The sequence below is a fragment of the Rousettus aegyptiacus genome, unplaced genomic scaffold (genome assembly GCF_014176215.1).
Source record: "Rousettus aegyptiacus isolate mRouAeg1 unplaced genomic scaffold, mRouAeg1.p scaffold_m13_p_6, whole genome shotgun sequence".
In the NCBI taxonomy this organism is placed as follows: Eukaryota; Metazoa; Chordata; class Mammalia; order Chiroptera; family Pteropodidae; genus Rousettus; species Rousettus aegyptiacus.
The window spans coordinates 79,271,250-79,293,908 of record NW_023416309.1 but is presented as its reverse complement, the minus strand read 5'-3'; the positions used below and the strand labels follow the sequence as shown (position 1 = coordinate 79,293,908).

The 22,659-nt window shown below is 33.6% G+C and overlaps 1 protein-coding gene and 1 long non-coding RNA gene across 3 annotated transcripts in view; both read left to right on the top strand.

The window, feature by feature from the left end:
* The window catches only part of NSRP1 (nuclear speckle splicing regulatory protein 1), a 39,039-nt gene that overhangs the window by 1,481 nt on the left and 14,899 nt on the right, over window positions 1–22,659 (top strand). The gene's annotated exons all lie outside the window — the stretch shown is intronic.
* LOC118603842 lies at window positions 800–21,168 on the top strand. The gene is made up of 2 exons (XR_004951331.1): window positions 800–5,620; window positions 19,706–21,168. It is a non-coding gene; the product is annotated as an uncharacterized LOC118603842 (long non-coding RNA).

The following is a 22,659-nucleotide window of genomic DNA, read 5'->3' as shown; positions in this document are numbered from 1 at the left end:
GACGCTCCGCTGATTATTTTTTTCCTTCGTAAGTGATACATGGACAGTCTGATTTTTTTCCCCCAAAGCTATGAACTTCAGTTGTTTTTAAGGAAGTATGCGGTCATTTTAGGCAACTAATACTGATGTAACAAAATTGTGGGTGTAAAGTTCCCTGAAAATAAGCTATCAAGATGTCACCAATTTCCTAGAGATTTTTATTAGCAAAAGAGTTTTTAATGAGAGTACTTTTATGATCGGTGTCTTATAAGTGTAATTGCTAGGTGTTTTAATGATGATAGTATGTGAAGTTACTATAGACAGTACTACAGTAATAACATCTAACATGAACATTTTATGTTTTCCTGTGAAACCCACGGTTTATAGCAGAAACAAAACCAAATATATGCTTATCTAATACCTCAGTCATTTTCTATATTTCTAAAGGAACTTTTGTATCATTCTGGTACTTCCTTTACTTTGGCAGAAAAATAGCTTCTGTTTCAGTTTTTACTAATTATGTAATAGTATAGGTAGGTAATTGAACATATTTGATACTTTGCTTCTTGCTTTCCTTCTGTTGAAGAAATTGACTCTAGATGGCTCACCTTTTTTAAAAATGGAGGTATAATTTACATATAATAAGACTAATGGATTTTAAGTGTACAAGTTGAAGACTGTTGACAAATGTTTATGCCCTGGTCAAGATATAGAACATTCCCCTCTGCCCCGAAAGTTCTTTAATACTCCTTTGCATTCATTCTACTTCCCACATTCTGCCTCTATTTCATTGTGGTTTTGATTGCATTTTACTAATGGCCATTATGTTGGCCATTTGTGTATATCGTCTTTGGAGAAATGTCTTTATATCATTTGCCTATTTTTTAATTGGTTGACATGTTGTGAGTTGTAAGATTTCTTTACATATTCTAAATACAAGTCCCTTATTAGTGATAATCTGTAAATATTTTCTTCCATTCTGTGGATTGTCTCTTCATTTTCTTGATAATGTCCTTTGAAGCACAAAAGTTCAGTTTTAAGGAAGTGTATTTTTTTTTTTTCTTTTCTTAGGTTGCTTTCTGCTTCGGTATCATACCTAAGAGACCATTGCTTAATCCAGGGTCACAAAGATTTGTGCTGAAGTTTTCTAAGAATTTTGTAGTGATAGCTAAGAATTTTGTATCATACCTAAGAGACCATTGCTTAATCCAAGGTCACAAAGATTTGTGCTGACGTTTTCTAAGAATTTTGTAGTGATAGCTCTTAAATTTACGTCTGTGATCCATTTTGAGTTAAATTTTTTTTTATACGGTATGAAGTAGAGAGTCCAACTTCATTCTCTGCATGTGGATATTCAGTTGTCCCAACACCACTTGTTGAAGATTATTCTTCCATTGAATTGGTAGCACCCTTGTGGTTTATTTTATGTACAAATAATTTTTAAATCATTTATCCATGGAGACAACAGAAAAATATAGCGTGCTTATTCTGTAGTTTCACATAAATCATCTTGGCACGCCATGTAATAATACAAAGCAACATATACTCCAGTTTGAGAAGAATGGGTTTATACAAGCGATCTAGAAAGTTTACTTATGTTATTACTGTTTCTTTTCCATTGTGAAATGAGACTAGTGATGGCTGGACAGTGGGGACGCTAGAGTCAGAAAAGATAGGTCTAGGCCATTTTGTTTTTCTTTCCCTTCCTCAATCCTCTTTTTTTTTTTTTTTTTTTTGTAGAAGGACTTTAGTAGAGAAAATTGGCTACATAGGTGATAGAATACTTGAGAAGCCAAACAAAGATAGTGATGCAGTTCAGAGATTAGCAGTAATAAGAAGCAAATAGTGATAAATGGAGGAGTACAGGTAGGAGACAGGTCCTGGAGGCTGGGACTGGGGTTACCTTGTGGGAACTGGACATTTTCAGAAGGAGTTGAAGCCACTAGGGAGATTCAGTCTTAGAAAAGCAGGGAGAAATACCTTGTCTTTTCTCTTTCTCCTACCCTCCAATATACATTCTTTTGTCTTCTTTAAGAGGAGGCCAACCAGAACCCACTGATAAGGGAGCTGCAGCTTTGTTTTTAATGAACAGAATATAAAACTCTTCTTTAGCATAATTTCCTTACCTATATAAAAAAAAATCAGTTTGGTGAATTCCAGCTTATCCTCATACTAATAAGTAAATTTTTTGGTTGAGTATATTATTTAAATACATATGAGGTTTGACTGTAAAAGCTCTATAAAATTATTGATGCTTTAGAAAATATAGAGAAAGATATTTTGGTTTACATTTTTTATTTTATTTAAGGTTCCCCTCTTGAGGGCATTTGGTATGCATGGAGGGAGCTACTTTGAAACAAATCCATCTGTTTTCAGCAGTTCAGCTGAAGGAGTCAAGAGCCCAAATTTAAGATCAGACTTTTCCTTTCAGTGGTCCAACAGAAGGGCCCTAGCAAATGAATTCTATTTTAATATGTACTTGTACCCAGAGTTGGTTTAAAAATGGGATAGTGATAATCTAGTATCTTAAATTATTATTTAACGTTCTTTTTAAAATTATTAGAACTAATTAGGAATTATTATTTGGTTCAGAAGTAGGAGAGATGAAGAGTTTTTGCCCCATATGATTTAAGAGGGTCATAGTATGTCTAAATGTTACTATCTGATCATAAGGGTTTGAGTGTTTTTGCTATGATGGTAATGTGTTTATCTTATTTTTTCCCAGTCCCATTGCCACCACCTTCATTAATTACTCTCTTGGATTATTCTAGCTTTGTAACTAAGTTCCTTATTACCTGTCTCTCCTCAAATTCAGTTTGAATCACTGTTATTCTCTTGTTCTTGAACCTAATTGTATTTAAATCTGCACTGCTAATCCTGATACTAAAAGCCTTTCCTACACTTTGGTTTCAAGTGGTTATTATCATTTTCTCCTAACTATTGTTCCTCCATGCGAAGTACACTGGCATATATGTTGGTTTTCACAAGTCTACTTTTCTTCACACTGGAAATCTTCCCATCTTATATGTCAAAATTATAGCCATCCTTCAAAATCCATTGCAGAAGCTGCTGCTTTTAAGATTTCCCATCCTGGAAACAAACTCGTCCTTTTTCTGACGCTCTATACCTTTCTTGGAGCACTTAGCTTTTTATACTTTGGATTATAAGTTATTTGCATGCGATTCTTGTATGAGCTCCATCAGTCAGGATATGGATATCTGTGCTGGCTTTCAAGAATGAGTAAAATATTTATTTTACTATATTGTAAAGAGCCAAGTAGTAGATGTTTGAGGATTTGTAGGCCAGCTCCTCAACTTTGCTCTCATAGAGTGAAAGCCAGTAGAAAATATGTAAATGAATGAACATGACTGATGTGTTCTAATAAACTACAAAAAGGGAGGCAGCTGGATTTGGCTTTAACTTGCTGACCTCTGATCTATACAATTCTCAAAAATACATATGATAACTAATTTTCACAAGTGTTATAAGGTGGTTCATGATTAGTTAAATGTTGCATGACAAAGTCAAAGAAAGTTGTGTGGAACTTCCTTTTAGATATTTCTCCATGATAAATACTCATTTCACAGAACATAATGAATTTTCCTTTAGTTTTGGCAGTTCATATGCTTATTTCTAGATAATGATATTCTTCTGAGATCCCATTTTGCAATATAGTACATATTCCTGAAGAGGAATGATCCATGTAACCTAAGAATTGTTGCTTTTAGATAAAGATACAAAATTCCTTGATCTCTTTGAAAGAGAGTACTAAGTTATACTAGATAGCTAAAATTTATTAATTTAGTTTTATATATAAACTGTCAGATAAATGGTGGATGATAGTAATGATTATACTTTGAGACTCTCAGAAAGTCATGGTTTAGTCTTTTTATAAGTTAAGCATTCTTTTTCATAGGTATAAAGCATTTATAAAAACAAAGAAAAACACTAAAACCCCAACAGGAGAGTGAGGAAACTACATTTATAGACAAATACAGAAGAAATATAAGTATCTAATAAACATTAAAAATATTTAATATTACTATATTTAAGACATGTCAATTAGGACAACATTGAGCTGCCATTTTTTTACTATATTAACAAATACTTGTAAAAAATAATAAGGTTTTGATGAAATGGGCATGCAGAGTTTGTTAGTGTAAATTGGTGTCCCTTTTTGGAAAGAGTTTTGAATTTGTATCAGTCCTTTAAAAGTTAAGTATATTTAACTCACTGTGTCAATCAGAAGACAGAAACCATGCCAGTATTTTCCCTTTAAGAATTGTCTTAAGGAAATTGTCAGAAATTTGTATTAAAGACTTATAGGTATTCAGAGGTCTTTATTAGGTTTTTTTTTTTTTTTATGATAGCAAAAGCCTAGAGTCAATTCAACTTTCAGCAGTGAAAGCATGGCTAAAGTGTGGTGCAATGTGTATACAAAATTGTTATACTTAAAATCAAAGGAAAAAGTAAAAGCATTTCAGAATATTAATAGTAATTGTCTTTGCAGTGAACTTATGAGTTATTTTGTTTTTTATACCTTTCTGTATTTTCCAAATTTCTGCAATAGTTTTGTAATTGAAAAAATATTTTTAAGAAAAATTTATGGTGAATTTTAAGGAATTCCTGTAAGATACTTCATTTTCAAATTATACTAAAATATACAAGGAAATAACATTTCATCTAATTAAAGGCATAATATGAGAAGGAGATAGAGAATATTGGAATTATTTAAAAACATGGAATTAAAGGTGAATAAAGCAGAAAACAAAATTAAATATGTACAAATGGTCAGACAAAACTATGTGCATATATATGTAGAAAATAAATGAAAACTTATTAATGATAGTATCAAGGTTTTTATTTTTTTTTTAAATTATGTTTTCACTTCATTGTTACAATTTTGAAGAATGGGAGATAAGAGCTTTAAAAAAAGATAACCATAATTGTATATTCCAAAAGTTAGAAACGTTAACAGGATACTGAATTACATGATATGCTTTCATTGCTTTCACTATCTTAATCTTTCTTCACTTTAATTCCAATTTTTAAAAAACACTTTCCTGAAAAAATAAAGCAGTCTTCATAGGTCTGTTTTTCTATTGAAAAATTAGTCTTATTTTAGAAGCCTGTTTAGCTTGCTCTAATGGTAGGAAAAAGTTAAAATTTTAATCTTGTTTGAACATTGTAGTACAGCTGAATCAATAAATTGTTTCAGTTGTGATTTTTCATCAGTTATAATTTCCTATTTCTCAGGATATAGTCTGGTATAGTTCAAATAAAGTGACAGTTTTGTGTAGACATGACAAAGCATATTGTGAAAATGGCAGGAAATTGGGTTACTTCAATGATGGATAAGAATTGTTTACATTTTTCTCATATGCTACTGAACTGAATTTCTAGAAATTCATATCTCCGATAGCAGTATTAGCAATGAGGGCTTTCAAAATTCATCCCATGACCTGCTGGACCTGATGTCTGAGAGTGAAACAAAAAAATGCTAGAAGGATAGCAATAAATGATAGAATTCTGTTAGGAGTGGGAGAGATGGCAAAGGAATTCTATTCTTATTTTATCTACCTGTAGGATAAGAGCATTACAGAAGTAGCTGAAAGAACCCAGATTATGAAGATGAAATCAAGTAGGAATTTTTGTTCTTTTTTAGAAAAGAAATGGTATTAATCTTGAGTCCTCATGTCCATTGCTTTGTGAATCTCTGTTTAAATCTGTGTTTCGGCCAAATTTACTTATGTCGGCACATGGGTAAATTATTTCAAAAAAGTCTTTTTGGTCTGAAATATAATGGACAGGCATTATTGAATTTTTCAACTCTAGAGTTTGTTTTTATAATTTCTCTTTATTGGTATTCTGTTTGTTGAAACGTTCTCATACTTTATAGTTCTATAGACATAGTTTCCTTTAGTTCTTTGAATGAATTTATTCTGTGTGTGGATCACACTTTATTGTTTCTTTGCATGTCTCATAATTTTCAGTTGAAAACATTTAAAATAATGTAGTGACTGGGAATCATAGCCTCCCCTCTTCCTGTTTGTTGTTTTTTATGTTTTTGTTGTTTTTAGTTTTTGTTAGTGACTTTTCTGAATTCTTAAAGTTTGTATTCATCACTGTTTGTGGCCACGGAAGTGTTCTTGATTATTAACTTAGTGGTCAGCCAATATTTGACAGCGATTTCCTGAAATACCTGCAACTAAGTTTCTGATCTGTCTAGAGGTTCTGAGTCCCTTTGTGTAGGATACACCTTAAGTACACAGCCAGGCATTTTACAACTTTGCTTTATCCTTCACTTCTTGCTTGTGATGAGTTGTGAGAGTTTAGAACTTCTCAGGTATTTCCTGATCATGCACAAAGGTCTTTGTATGTATGTGGACTTCATGATTCCCAGGTATATGTTCGAGCTTTTAAAATCCCCTATGGACATTCTATTCCTCAGCTTTACTTTTTAAGCTTTGTTCCATTAGCCTGTTGTTTATCTGAGTTGTTAGAGCTATTATCCACTGCCTCAGGCAACCCCGATGTTCAACAGTTGTCTTCGATTGTTTTTGACAGCTGCCCCCAGGGAAAAGACTGTTTTACTTGGCAGCTCTGTCAAGTCAAATAAAGACATAGTTGAAAGTGGTTGGTGTCTTCTAGGAACTACCAGAGAGGTCCAAAAATAATTCTCTGAGATAGGGAGGGTCTTGAAAGAGTTCTAACCTCATTCAGCCCCCTCTCCAGTGGCTGCCAGACTGCTGGTTTCTACTATGAGTGTGGGCTGCTGTTTTTAGGCTATTGTGGCACTTTGAAAGGAATGATGGAAGTAGGGCAAGTTAAAATGTTTCAACGTTCTTACTGAGATTTAGTTATTATTATTATTATTATTATTATTAGTTTAGGTTTTAGTTCTAGTTAGCATACAAAATCAGTTTCAAGTATATAACATAGGAATTAGACATCTATATAACTCACAACGTGATCACCCCAATAAATCTAATGCCCCGTGATGCTGCACATAGTTATTACAATATTATTGGCTATATTCCTTGTGCTGTATTTTCTGTCTCTATGTATTTTGTAACTACCAATTTGTACTACTTAATCTCTTGCCTCTTTTTCACTGGCCCCCCAAACTGCCTCTCAGCTAGTAACCCTCAAATTGTTTTCTGTATGAGTTTGATTCTGTTTTTTGTTTATTTTGTTCTTTAGATTCCACATATATGTATAATCATATGGCATTTGCACACTACCCTCTAGGTCTATCATGACATATCTTTTTCCATCTCATTAGTTTTAGTCTGTGTGTGTCTTTTAATCTGAAGCGGGTCTCTTCATAAGCAGCATATGTTAGTGTCTTGTATTCTTATCCATTCAGCCACTCTGTCTTTTTGATTGGAGCACTTAATTCTTTTTCAATGAGGTGCTTGTCAGTGGATATATAGCTATTGCCATTCTTTATTTAGACTTTTCATATGTATTTTTTTCTTCTTAAAGAAGTTCCTCCAACGTTTCCTGTAATACTGGCTTGGTGATGATGCGCTTCTTTAGCATTTTCATGTCTGGGAAGCTCTTTATCTGTCCTTCAATTCTAAATGATAGCTTTGCTGGGTAAAGTAATCTTGGTTGTAGGTCCTGGGTTTTCATTACTTTGAATATTTTATGCCAGGCTCTTCTGGCCTGTAAAGTTGCTGTTGAGAAATCAGCTGACAGTCTTATGGAAGCTCTCGTAGGTAACCAGTTGCTTTTCTCCTGCAGCTTTTAAGATTCTCCCTTTGAATTTAACCTTTGGCATTTTAATTATGATGTGTCTTGGTGTGGGTCTCTTTGAGTTCATCTTTGAGACAATTGAACTTCCTGGGATTGTATGTCTATATCCTTCACCAGGTTAGGGAAGTTTTCTATCATTATTTCTTAAAATAGGTTTTTAATTCCTTGCACTCTCTCTTCTTCCTCCGGTACCCCATGATGCAGATGTTGTCACATTTGACATCCCAGGGGCTTCTTAAACTATTTTCATTTTATTCGGATTCTTTTTTTGTTGCTTTTCTGATTGGGTGTCCTCTGCTACTCTATCCTCATGTCACTGATTCAGTCCTCTGTTTCATCCACTCCACTGATTCCTTCTAATGTACTCTACATCCCAGATATTGTAGTCTTCATTTTTGACTGGCTTCCTGTTGTTTTATATCTCCATTTTTATGTTGTTGTTGTTGTTTTTTAACCTCTGTTAAAGTTCATCTACTTTTCCCCTAAGTTCCTTGAGCATCCTTATAACGAGTGTTTTGAACTCTGCATCTGGTATATTACTTGTCTCCATTTTGGTGAATTCTTTTTCTGGAGCTTTGTTCTGTTCTCATTTGTGGGACATGCTTCTCTGTCTCCCCATTTTGGCTGCCTCCCTGTGTCTCTATGAATTAGATAGGGCTTCTAAGTCTCCTGGTCTTAGTAGAGTGGTTTTATGTAGTAAGTGTGCTATAGGGGCCGGTAGCACAGTCCTAGGAGGGGTCTAGCTGCAGGCCAACTTCAGCTACGGCCTGTGCCCTCTGGGGCCACCTGGTAAGAGTCACCAAGCAATCCACATACGACTGCCACCTGTGCTGAGCTCATAGGAGCCCCGAGGGGGCAAGTCAGAAACCGAGGCTGGCTGCCACTAGTGCGGAGCTTGAGACTTCTCAGCAAGAGGTACAGACTATGTTGAGGCCAGACGATGCTGCTTTGGGTTTTGTGAGAATTTGATAGATTTTATGAAAATTTGCAACAGGAGCCAAGACAGCCGGTTTGTATGGAAAAAGTCACTGGAATCTGCTTGGGTAGGCCCACAAGTTGGGAGAGGCGGAGTCTCGAATTCCCTGGGCAGAGCGACCTGTGTTTTCTAGGTTGATGGCACCTATGTCTGCAGGCTGGGAGGAGGGGGGCTCAAAAAGAAGAATGGTTTCTGCTTCACCTTTGTCTGGAAGCAAGCTGCCCCTCCAGTCTTCACCCTGAAGCTGACAGCTCAGCACCTCCCTATATGTCCCTGTCACCCTGCAAGCAGCTGCCTCAGTGCTGGAGCTCAGAGCAAGCAGGTCCATCAGCGAGTAAAGCCGGGCATGGGACTTTTAAGAGGAAGTTCTCTGCTTCCTGCAGCCCATCATCTCACTCAGCCACAACTTCTGCTGGTTTTCAAAGCCAAAGGTTGTGGGGACTCTTCTTCCTGGCACTGGAACCCTGTACTGGGGAACCTAGTGTGCAGCTGGGACCCCTCACTTCTCAGGTGGGAGAGGTGGCTCTGCAGCTAAAATAGCCTTCTCAATTCTCAGTGGCCACACACAGTTGTAAGGCCGAGCTGTTTTGCATCTCTGCTTCTCCTGTCATTTTGAGATGATCTGGTTGTAGGGCTTCTCTTCAGCCACTCCTCAGGTGACTCCGTGTATTGGTTGCTCTGCAATTTTGTTATAATTTTGGTATAGTCACTACAGGAGGTGTGCACAACCTCTACCTTCTACACCATCTTGCGAGCTCCTCTCCAGGTGTTCTTGAATAATTGCTCCCTGGATTGCTGTAAGCCTTTAATTAATTTCCAGAGTTGTAAAAAAGCTGATTCTGACTTTTTTTTGCCAGTGTGTTTCATGCTTTTATGGAAAAGATAATTTTTGTTGGTCCATACTCTGCCATTTTCCGTGACTTCCCAGGCTATCTCTGAAGCCTCTCCAGTACATTTTTGCATATTTCAATCAAAGTCATCTTGCTTGTTTTAAAATAACTATTGACTTCCTATTTTTTTTTTAGGATAAAGGCCAGACTCCTTATTTTTGAGCTGCAGAGTTGTGTATTATCTTACATTCTCTTCTCTGTAGCCTTTTCTCCATGATGGTGTCCTATTCTTGTCCTTTAAAATTGACTTGGGTCATCTAAGTGAATTTTAGTGTCATCTTCAGTTTCATAATAAGAAAACTAAAGGAATTTTGGTTGGACTTGCATTGAATTTATAGATTAGGAGAGAATCGATATTTTAATATTGCAGCCTTCATTTGTAAACTTGGCATATTTCTTTATTTGTTCAGGTGTATTATATATACTGTAGTACATTTTTATAATTTATTCCATAGAGTTCATATTCATCTTTTGTTAGATTTATTTCTATATACCTTATAGCCCTTGTTGCTCTTGGGTGAGGGAAATTTTTCCAATTTGTTATTACTAGTATCTGAATGCTTCTCATTTTTTTGTTGTTGGTTTAATTCTAGTACCTATATCGTTCTAATAGTATGCCTGATAATTCTTTTGGATTTCCTTTGTAGATAATCGTATTGTCTGAAAATAAGGATAATTTTATTTTCAGTTCTTTTGCCATGTATTTCTTTCTGTGTGTGTTATGTGTGTCTTATTGCATTGCCTGAAAACTACAATATAAATAGAAGCAGTGGTAGAAACATCGTTAAATCGCTGACTTTAATAGGAGTTGCTTAAATAAAGTTTCACGATTAACTGTGATATTTGCTGTAAAGTTTTACTATTTCTAGCTTACCAAAAAGTTTTATCACAAATGAGTATTAAATTGTGATTTTTTTTAGCATTTATTAATGTGAGTTTACATTAAATTTTTGAAGTTAAATCATCCTTGCATTCCTGTAATATTTTGTTTTTAATTTGATTCATTGCACTCTACTAGTCCTTTTGCCAGTGCAAAAGGAGCATTATTTCCTCAGGTCTTGATTGTTAAGGAATGGTTGTCTTTTGTGTTTACCACCTAACTAATTTGAATGAGAATAGTGTTTCTAGAATAATAATTTATTTCAAAACCTGTGGACATAAGTTGTTTTTCCAGCACTGAATAGTCATATGAAGTACAATATTATAGTTTTTTATCCCACTTCTAAATGACTGTTAATTAATTGGCTTGCACACCTGGTGAATATTTTCTTTATATCCGTTATCTCTCTATCCTTTGAGTTACATGTTATTGCTTTTAATCTAAATATTTAACTTTTCTTTCATTTCATAGAAATTTATCATTGTATCAGAGTACTTTTTTCTGATCCATTTTCTAGGTTATCATTTTTGGAGGGTCATCTTTTTGTCTTCCATGTCATCATGCATTTATTCATTATTCAGTCAACAAATATTTAGTGATTCCTTGCTTCGTGCCAGTGAGACAAGACACGTCTGCTGCCCTTGTGGAACTTAAATTTAATTTTAATGGGAAGAGGAGAGGTGATAAATAGACTAACAGATAGGTAAATTACATGTTAATTTAGAAAATGACAAGGATCAAGAACAAGTAGAGCTGGGTAGGATGAGAGCTTTAAACAGATTCGAGGGGGAATTACTCAGTATTTATCTTTTTCTCTGCATTTAGCCATGATTATGTTCAACATTCGTCAGTGTTTCAGTTGTCTTTTCTGTTTCTTTCTGTTTCTTATCTGTTAGCTCTAATGATGTTTTCATCCTCAATATGTTTTCTTAGCTCTACAGTCTCCCTTTCCATCTTTTCTGTTCTATTATCTGATCATTAATTCATTTGATTTAATTCATGGTCTTATTTTGAAAGAATTTGACAACAAAGAGGGAAGGAAATGGAAATGATAGTTCAAAGGAATAATTGTAGAGTTGGTGGAATTTTCCCTTTTGTTGTCTTAAAATAGAAGTGATTTGTGCATGTTTAAGTTAAAAGGGAAGAAGCTAAAGGAAAAAGATTTTGTAGCTAAGGAAACTAAAGTGTCAAGAAGTTAAATAAATTGACTGAAAAAAATAAAAATAAAAAATAAGGGATTGTAAACTGACAGGGTCCTTATAATTTGTGAGCTCAACCAAAGATTGCCTTGCAAAAAAAACCAAAAAAAACCAAAAAACAAAAAAAACAAATTGGCTGCTATCACGCAGTACTTAGGTAATAGAAGTAGAACCCAGAAGTTCTGCCTCTTTCCAGAGTCCATATTTTTAAACATTAATAATGTATTCCCTCTGAGAGGCAATTTATAATGGAATTTTAAAAGTTTGGGAGATTAGATTGCAAAAGCAATAGAAAAAGAGTTAGTTGGGGAACTGGCAAAGATCAGCTAAACTTCAAAGAGACATGGTTTTTATCATGTGAAATTACACAACTCTGCCTTCCAGTGACTAAGGAATATTTTTAGGATATGGGGCTATTAATTTCCACAAGGTAGACATTCTGTTGTCCAGTATTTTTGTTTGTTCGTTTGTTTTTGAGTAGCCTTATCCTAAGAGTTTTCAGTGGGGGTGTTACTACCTCCAGAGGGGCGTTAAGAAATTTATCGAATAGCTTTTGCTTATCACAGTTATTGAGAGGGAGGGAGTATTACTGATACCAATTTTGGATGTGGCCAGGGAGAATAGATATTCTGTATCTCATGAACTCTATCCATATGGGTAAAATCCCACTCAACATGTATATAAATGAAAAGTTATTTATAATTTTATGAGCCTAGGATCTACGTTCTTTTCTCACATAAACTCAAAATATGTTTTGCACATTTTATTTGTATTAAATAAAAGTCTTTTTAATAAAATATAAAATACTTTAAAAATAAGTATTGTTTTTGCATGGCAAAATGCAGGCTAAATTTTCTCCTAAAGTGACTGTTTTGTAGGTTGAGGGAAAATTATATCTTATGTTATTTAGAACTTTACCAAGAGTTGACCATTTAAGAAAATCAGGTCACTCACCATTGTCACCATTGTATTTGAGTCACCGACTATGCATTCGTATCATTAGCATTAATGGTCATGTTGATTCTGCATGATAGAAGAATTTTAACTTACTGTCTTCTAATGTCATTGCATTTACATATTGAAATACAGTATGTTATTCTATTATAAATTGCTTTCCCTTTATTTTCTACATTTGTGTAAGGATATTTAAATGTGTGCATCCAAAGCTGGATTAGAAAGAAGTAGTACATATATAATTTTAAAAATCGTGTAGAAAGTTATTGTCTATGCATTTCATTTCAGTATAGATAAAGATGTTAACAAATACTTCCTACAAAAGATGGGTGTTGAGTATGGTAGGATGGAGAACTACCATTCTGTGCCTTCCTCCCTAATATAAAGACTTACTATATATAAATATGTTAAATTTTCATAAATACGTGGATTTTTTCCTTTGGAATTTTTATTCTGTTCCAATGATTTCTTTCTCTAATCCTTTATTCACCATTCCCAACTAAAGGCAGAAATGAAATTTGTCATTTACTTTTTCCCAAAAAGGATCCACTTGCATTACTGCTTCTAATGCAGAAACCAATTAATCTCTCTCCTCTGCTTTCTGCTCTTTGTATTCCTTACCTTAGAACCATTCCCACCTTTTCTAGCATTCCACCTCTGTGGGCAGATGGATTTCTTGCCTTCCGTTTTCCTCAAATTTCCAGTCCATTGAAGGTACCGCTTCTTGTTTTCTAGCATGATTATGGATTTCTTTTTTGTCATTTTGAGGGTTGGAGGAGGAGGAGACTGTGGCTTGTATTTATTTGGTATCTTGAATCAGAAGCTTGCATTGTTTTTCTACTTTTAAGATCTTGGGTAATTTGCTTAATGCCCTAGTTTTAGTTGCGCATTTTTAAAAAATCTCTGTAATATTACTACTAAAAGTTTGCTTTAAGGATTAGAGATAGTAAAACCTAGTACAGTGCATGGCACAGAGTAGAAGTATAATAAATGGTAGCTATCTGTATTGCTACAATAAAAATAATAACAGATGTAGTAATTGTTATCATTAATCATTAGTCATCTGAATGCTTCTTGTGCTCTATATCTTTGTGAGTGACAGTCATATTTGGTTGCCTGGCTTTTTTGTGACTTTTTAATAGAATCTTAATCTCCATTTTGGGTGTGGCCGTTAGCTAAAAATCATTATATTAGAAAAATTCCACGAAGGCAGTAATAACCATAATTATATTTTTGTTGTTTTATTTGATTTGTATACAGTCTTATTACACTGTTTATCATTTTTAACTGACAATTTCTGATTAGAAGATAGTAAATGCTTTACTTCCATTTGCTGTTAAATAACAAAATTAGCCTTCTATATTTTCAAAACCATATATATCTTCATATACTGACAGGTTTTGATATTGTCTATTATAATTTTACTATAAAAATCATTAAAATTTTTTTTCTTTATTTTTGTTATGTTTCAATGTGTGTAGTCAGACAAAAAGCAATAATCCCCCATCTCATTCTTGGATTTATCAGAAGCTGAAAATAAGATCAGATCACTTTCAGAAACAAAATTACTTTATTAGTTTAGTAATAATTTGAGGTTATTTTGAAGATAAGATGCAGCATTTGGGAGGAGATTCATTTCCTGCCTTTGGGCTTTATCTGCAAGAACTACATCTTCAATGTCAAGAGATTGTGTATTTATAACTGAACTCTAATAAAGTCTGTACTGGGGACTCTGCACACCTGACTTGGTTGTTGTGATTATATATTAGGAGCCAAACTGTTACTTGTCTTTTAAAAAAATACATTACCAAGTGTAGTTTATTAAAATTTGGCCTGGATGGGGAAGATTACAAGACCTTAGTTGATTTTAAGTGTGCTAAGTTATTACTAACACAGTTAATAATGTTCCTTTGGAAAATAAGTGTGGGTTTCCAAGTAGAATAAAATGTAGTTTTTCTTTTTGATGAATTAAGCAATAGTTGGAAGAGTTGTCATTAATATAGTAAATATATTTTCACTAAACCTTATAAAGAGTGGCTTCGCTACCACTGTTTTTGACTGATGCAACGTAGGGTGTTGAGAACCACGTTCTGAGTTTGTTTTTTTTTTTTTCCTTTAATCCACATCTTAAACTATATGTGTTAAAGAACTGTTTTCTTTATGAGCAGTCCAAAATTGCCCTCCTTTTTACACTCCTTCCACTTTTTGCTGTCATTTCATAGCAGGGAAATTGTCACATGAAACAGATAAAGATTGTTATTTCAGAACTGCATCCTTCATGACATTCTTCATAACTATGTGTATGAGATAGGTATGAAATAGATATGTATATAGACATGAGATACAGATATATATCTGTTGGAGTCAAATTTATAAAAACATGGCTAAGACCAATATCAAGGCGCTAACTGCCTATTTTATGGTTTCTGGGCTTGTGTTCAAATCTTTAATCCATTTTGAGTTAATTTTTATGTGTCATGTAAGATAGTGATCTAGTTTCATTCTTTGGCATGTGGCTATCCAGTTTTCCCAATACCATTTATTGAAGAGACTTTCTTTTCTCCATTGTATGTTCTCAGCTTCTTTGTCATAAATTAGGTGTCTGTATATGTGTGGGTTTATTTCTGGATTCTTGATTCTCTATTCTATTGATTCCTCTATTTTTCTGCCAATGCCATACTGTTTGGTTTAGAAAGCTTTATAGTATAGTTTGAAATCTCAGGGAGCCTATTACCTCAGGCTTTGTTCTTTTTTTCTCAGTATTGCTTTGGCTATTCTGGGTCTTTTATAATTCAGTGCAAATTTTAGGATTTTTTTCTATTTTTGTGAAAAATGCTGTTGGGATTTTGATAGGGATTGCATGAATCTGTTGATTGCTTTAGGGAATGTGGACATTTTAACAATGTTAATTCTTCCAGTTCTTGAACATGGACTATTTTTGCATTTATTTTTGTTTTCTTCTATTTCTTTGAACATTTTCTTACACTTTTCAGTGTACAGGCCTTTCACCTCTGTGGTTTAATTTATTCCTAGAATTTTATTATTTTTGATGGAATTGTTTTCTTAATTTCTCCTTCTGATTTTTTTTTTTTTATTATATAGAAATGCAGCAGACTTGTATATTTATTTCGTATCCTACAACTTTTTTTCTAATAGTTTTTCGATGGAGTTTTTAGGGTTTTCTGTATATAAAATCATGTCATTTGTACATAGTAACAGCTTTAATTTTTTTTTTCCCAATTTGGATTCCTTTTATTTCTTTTTCTTGCCTGATTGCTATACCTAGGACTTCCAATACTGTGTTGAATAATAGTGAGGAGAAGAGGTATCTTTGTTCCTGATTGTAGATGAAAAGCTTTCAGCTTTTTACCTTCAAGTACAAAACTAGCTGTAGGTTTGTCATGTGTGGCCTTTATTATGTTGAGGTACTTTCTTCCTAAATCCATTTTTTGAGAGTTTTATCAATAAATTGATATTGTGTCTTATCAAATTTTTTTTTTGCATCTATTGAAATGGTCATATGATTTTTATCTTTCATTTTGTTACTGTGTCACATCGATTGTTTTGTGGATGTTGAACCACCTTTGCATTCCTGCAGTAATAAATCCCACTGGATCATTGTCTGTGAACCTTTGAATGTATTGTTTTCTACTAATATTTTATTGAAAATTTTTGCATCTATGTTCAAGAGATACTGGTCTATATATTTTTTTAATCCTCCCCCATCCCGCAGTTTGGTATCAGTGTAATGTTGGTCTTATAAAGGAATTAAGAAGCGTTTCCTCCTTCACTTTTTAGGGAGAGTTTGAGGATAAATCTTCCTTGAATATTTAGTAGATTTCATCAATGAATTCTGGTCTTGGACTTCTGTTTTCGGGGGAGGTTTTTGATTACTCTTTCAGTTTCCTTACTAGTGATTGGTCTATTCACGTTTTATATTTTTCATGATTCATTTTTGGAAGGTTGTATGATTCTAAGAACCTTTCCATTTCCTGTAGATTTTCTCATTTGGTGATATATAGCTGTTTAAAATAGTCTCTAATGATTCTTTATATTTATGTGGTATCTATTGAAGCTCTCCTCTTTTCTTTCTATTATCAGTTACAGTCATGTACTACTACATAACGTTTTGGTCAACAACGGACTGCATATGTGACAGCAGTTCCATAAGATTATAATGGAGCTGAAAAAATCCTATTGCCTAGTGATGCAGTAACCATCATAATGTCTTGTAGTGCTCCACATTACACAGATGCTTACCATTGTTTTATGGTTGACAGCAGTATTCAGTACAGTAATTTGCTATACAGGTTTATAGCCTAGGAGTTGGAGGGGAACAATTAGTTACCTGCATATATGTGTATTTGGCATGAGGATTATTTTAGACTGGTTAATTTTAAGAAATGGCAGACATGAGAGGAGCTCTGAAAACCTGGTAGAAGTTACCCTTTGTGAGACATTTACATTTCTAAGGGAAATCTCCATTTGTAATGATGTCTCCCTGGCTGTACCAGGAAGAGGGGGATAACCTTACCTCTAGAAACTCTTATCAGTATAGAAGGTATTGACTTACATATGTATAACCTTACCCTTTTATACTGTGCTTTTCTTGATAACCTTCCATAACCAGCTCTCCTCTACTTCCAACGTCTTTTGTCTTCAGCTGAAGATGGTATTTAAGGTGGTGGCTTCAGCGAATTTAATGCGTATTCCTAGGTCTCTTCCATGTATACATGTTATTAAACTTTTGTTTGATTTTCTTCTTTTAATTTTTCTTATTTCAGAGATGTCTTAGCCAAGAACCCAGAGTGTAGAGGGTAAATTATTCTTCGTCCCCTACAGAGCAGTAGCCTAGGTGTGTAGTAGGCTATACCATCTAGATTTGTGTAAGTGCACTCTATGATGTTTGCACAATGACAGTCGCTTAACGATGCATTTCTCAGAATGTATCCTCATTGTTGAGCAGCACATGACTGTATTTGAGCCTACTTTTTTTTTTCCTTAACGAGTCTAGCTGAAGATTTGTCAGTTGTGTTTATCTTTTCAGAGAACCAGCTCTTTGTTTCATCAATCTTTTTTATTGTCTTTTTAGCCTATTTAGTTTACTTCTGCCCTGATTTTTATTATTTTCTTTTCTCTTTGCTGACTTTGGACTTCGGTTTTCTTTTTCTGGTTACTTTGGCCATATCAGTGTAAGGATGTCTGAACCTGTAGAGAATTTTCATAAGAATTTATCCAAGCCAAACTGACGACATTCTGAAAGCAAGAGCTCAGATGCTCTGGTGAATGACAGTTTTGTAGTTCTTTTTATATATTTGGAATTAAGGAGAGAATGTAAGGAAAATTACATGAAGGTGAGAGGAAACAAGGCAGGGAAATTTATGATTGGATTACAGAATAATCGACAAGATTGTGTGCTCCCTTGAGGGTTGTTATGCTTCCAAAGGGTCTGAAAAAGATGATTATTCTGGCATTTCAAAGGTTTGTTAACCTAAATGCAGAAGAACAATGGACAGGGCTTGCAAAGGCAAAGATAAACTTTTTTACTAAAGGAGTAGGTAGGCCTGGAGTGTAACTATCTACCATGACCTGCCCTGTTAGGAGTTTAAGATCAGATTACCCTGTGAAGTTACTTTCAGTCACTGAACTTGTCAGATTTATACAGAGCCCTTTTTTTGTTCACTGGTATATGATTAGATTATTATTTGAAATTTTTCATCTTTCTTGAGGTAGACCTGTATTACTATAAACTTCCTTCTCAGTACTGCTTTTGTTGTATCCCAGAGATTTGGGTATGTTGTATTTTCATTTTCATTTGTCCCCATGTATTTTTTAATTTCTTCTTTGGTTCCCGTTGATCTTATTTTATAGTCATTCAGTAGCATGTTGTTGAATGTCCACATGTTTTTTATTTTATTTTATTTTATTTTTCTTATAGTTGATTTCTAGTTCCATACTGTTGTGGTCAGAAAGATACTTGATATGATTTCAGCCTTAAATTTGTTTGGACTTACTTTGTGTCCCAATATATGGTTTATCCTTAACTATGTTCCATGTACACTTGAGAAGAATGTGTATGCTGTTGTTTTTGGGTGGAATGTTCTGCATAGATTTATTGAGTGCATCTGATCTAATATGTCATTTTTAAGGCCACTTTTTCCTTAGTAGACTTTCTGTCTGGATGATCTATCTATTGAAGTAAGTGGGATGTTAAAGTTCCTTACTACTGTGTTGTTTCTTTAGGTCTCTCGTTGCTTTATATATTTTATTGCTGCTATGTTAGGTGTATATATTGATAGATGTTATGAGTTCTTGATGGATTATCCCTTTTATCATTATATAAGGTCCATTTTTGTCTCACCTTTTTTAGTCTAATATAAGTATGACTGTATCTTGTGGCTGCCGTTTGCTTGGAGTATGGTCTTCTACCCCTTTACTTAGAACCTCTCTTTGTCTTTAGAGCTGAGATGAGTTTCCTGCAGGTGGCTTATAGTTGGATCTTTTTTTGTTTGTTCTTTAAGCCCATCCAGCTACTATGTCTTTTGATTGGTGAGTTCATCCCATTTACATTTAGGGTAATTATTGATATATGAGGGCTTATTACTCTTGCCATTTTATCTTTTCTTTGTTTGCTCTATATCCATTGTTTGCTTCTTTTACCTTGCATTTGTCTGCCATTTTCGTTTGGCGGTTTTTTTCTATGTTCTCCCTAGTTCCCTCATTTTTTATGTTTTCAATTTTTCTTTTGTGGTCACATGTATTTTGTAAAAATGTCTCAGATAAAATAGCCCTTTTCCTGCTAACAGTGTCTCATCTTCATTTGCCTATACAGTTTTTGTCCTTTTCTCACTCCCCTTCTTCCCTTTTTATGTTTTTGTTGGAACAAATTGTCCCTTTTTATGTTGTGAGTTTGTTATCAAAGAGAAGTAACTACAGTTAATGTATTTTTTCCCCTTAACATTTAAACTAAACTTATTAACACCCATTTTTGAAGTAGCGTTTCAATTTTCTGGTTTTATTTATCATATTAATCAAAGTTTTGTATTCTTTTGCCTTTTCATTTTAGGTGGAAGAGCTCTTTCCAGCATTTCTTATAAGGCAGATCTAGTGGTGACGAACTCCCTCAGCTTTTGTTTGTCAGAGAGAGCCTTTATTTCTCCTTCATGTTTGAAGGATAATTTCACTGGGTAGAGTATTCTTGACTGGAAGTTTTTATCTTTCAATATTTTAACTATATCATAAAAAGAAAATTCTTTAATTTGGACTTCTATTTTACCTTGTTGTAAATTGGAATAAAGATCAGTTTATTATTTCAGGGCATGACCCAACTTTTTCTATACTTTAGTAAATGGCAGAGCAACAAGCTTGGAAGAGCTTGGGGTTCTGAATGACCATGGAGAACAGAGAGCTCTCTTGCCAAACTGAACTGCCCCCTTGGAACACTAATCTAAGAGAAATAAACTTAAGTCCAATATTTGAGAGCTAATTTGTTGTTACAGCTTAGAAATAACTATAATGTAGTATCTTTAATAGAGCATAAATTCTCTTTTTAATGTATTCAAGTTTTCCTCCATGTAGTTTGTGCTCTAGAGGTCTTGTTTAAATGGGTCTTTGCCACCCTGAAGCTACCAAGACATTCTTCTATCTTATGATAGATTCGTAATTCCTTTACACATAAGTCTTTAGTCTATGTTGAATTCACTTTTGTATATGTTGTGAAATAGGGATCTAACATTTTTCTTAAAATGGAGTTGTCACAATACCATTTATAAACAATGCATGCTTCTCCTTCTGATTCGTGGGTCATCTCTATCATGTCAAGTTCCCATATATCTATGAATCTGCTGCTAAGCTCTTGTTTTGTTTGTTACAGTTTTTGTTTGTTTGTTTGGCACAGTAAATCTTACTATTTAATAGGATAAGTCCCATACCATACACTTCTTTTTCAAACTTGATTGGACTATTTTTAGACCTTTATTCTTACATAGGCATGTTAGAGTAAGTTTGTGAAATTCCTTGAAAACTAAAACAAAATTCCTGATTTGTATTCGAACTAACTTTCTAGAATTTATAGATAATTCTTTAAGGTACTATCTGTAAATATGGTATAATTCTCCATGCATTTGGACTTTTTCAAGAGGCAATTGTTTTTACCCCATTAATGTTCTGTGCCTGATCTTTAGGTTAATTCCTAGATACTTATCATTTTAATGGCTATCGTGAATAGTACCTTATTTCCAAGTATATTTTCCAGTTCACTGTTCTGGTATAGAGCAATGCTATTGATTTTGTAAGTAGATTTTGTATCTGGCAGTCTTTCTAAACTCATTTATTGTAATAATTTGTCTATACCATCTGCTTTCTCTCTTCCTTCTACCTCTTTTTTTCCCTGTTTTATTATATTAGTCAAGTCTTCCATTAGTATGTTGAACAGAGCCTCACTGGGCATCATTTCTTGTTTGTATGTTAAATGAAATGCTTCTGATTGTGTTTAAATAAAGTTCTACTGGAACATGGCCTTGCCATTCACTTATTTGTTGTCTGTGAATGCTTTTGTGAAACAATGACAGAGTTAAATAGTTGTAGCAAAGGCCCCGTTGACACAAGCTTAAAATATTCACCATCTGGCCCTTAAAGAGAATTTGCTGACCCTTACTCTAGATTGTCTAATAAAGTAAGCACTGTGTCATAGAGACTTTTAATTTTAAACTTGAATAAAAATTTAAAATTAGTTCTTTAGTCACACTAAGTCACATTTACAAACTCAATAACCATATGTGACTAGTGGCTACCGTATACAACTCAGCATTTTAGTTATTTCAGAAAGTTCTGTTGTACTTTTTGAGCAGCTTGTGAGTTTTGGTTTTGGATTGCCTGATGTTAAAAGATAGGTTGCTTCAAGTTTTTCACTAATGTGAATATGTATCCCAATGTAAAACAGTGATTATCATACATAAACCTTTTTGTGTATCTTTCTGTATATCCTTAGAATAAATTCCTAAATCAAAAGAATAGATATTTTTCAGGCTCTTAATACATTTACCAAATTGAAGCTATTTCACATTTTTGCTGTGTAGAGTTATGTGCTTATTACCTTGCCAGTGTTGGATGATATAATTTTAAAATCTTTTCCAATTTGATAGATGATGAAAGTTAATGTTTTTATTTTCATCTCTTTAGTTGGTAAAAATTGAACATTTTTTCATGTAGTTAGTTAATGGACATTTATATTTTCTAATTTTTTTTTGTGCATAGTCATGTCTACTTGTTCTGTCTGAGCTTATATAATAAAAATTTTGTGTATTTTTTTCACAACTATTAAACAGGCTTTGTACTTAGAAAAGAGTCATGTGAATATGGACAAATAAAGCCCATGATAGAGATTGCTGAGTTACAGATCCTTTTTAATAAATGATTGTTGCTAAGTTTAAAAAAATAAAAAGAAATTTTCATATTTTAACTCTTCAGAGTACAACAGAAAATTGTATCCATAAACCATTTGAAAAACGATTGATACTTTGTTTTTTTTGTAGCTGAGTTATTTTGCATATGTGGATAGTTAAATCTCTTATTTCAGAAAGAAGCCCATATGTTTTTTTGTGATTTATTAGTTAATTTTTAATTTAAAAAATTTTATGACTGAAGAAAGGTAATTTAATATAAATAGTCGTCCAGCATCTACAATTTTTTTTCCAGTGTCATTAGACTATATTTTACGTATCGGCAAAGGCGTTCTATAATACATAATTATTTATCTTTTAGTCCTTATCCCGATCTAGGAGGCATCCCATCTAAACATACATTGTAATGTAAGACAGGTGCACAGTCATGTATGTATTTTCTATGTACCTGAGCTAACTGCACAGGCTTTTAAAACAGTCTCTCTTTTAGTCAGATATCTGTCTGACTGCAATTCAGTGAAACAAACATTAGATTGATTAAAAATTGTTTATTCTCTACACAGAACAATGGAGGTAGGAGTAAAGACTAAGAAAATTGAGTTGTGTTTCTCTTGAATCT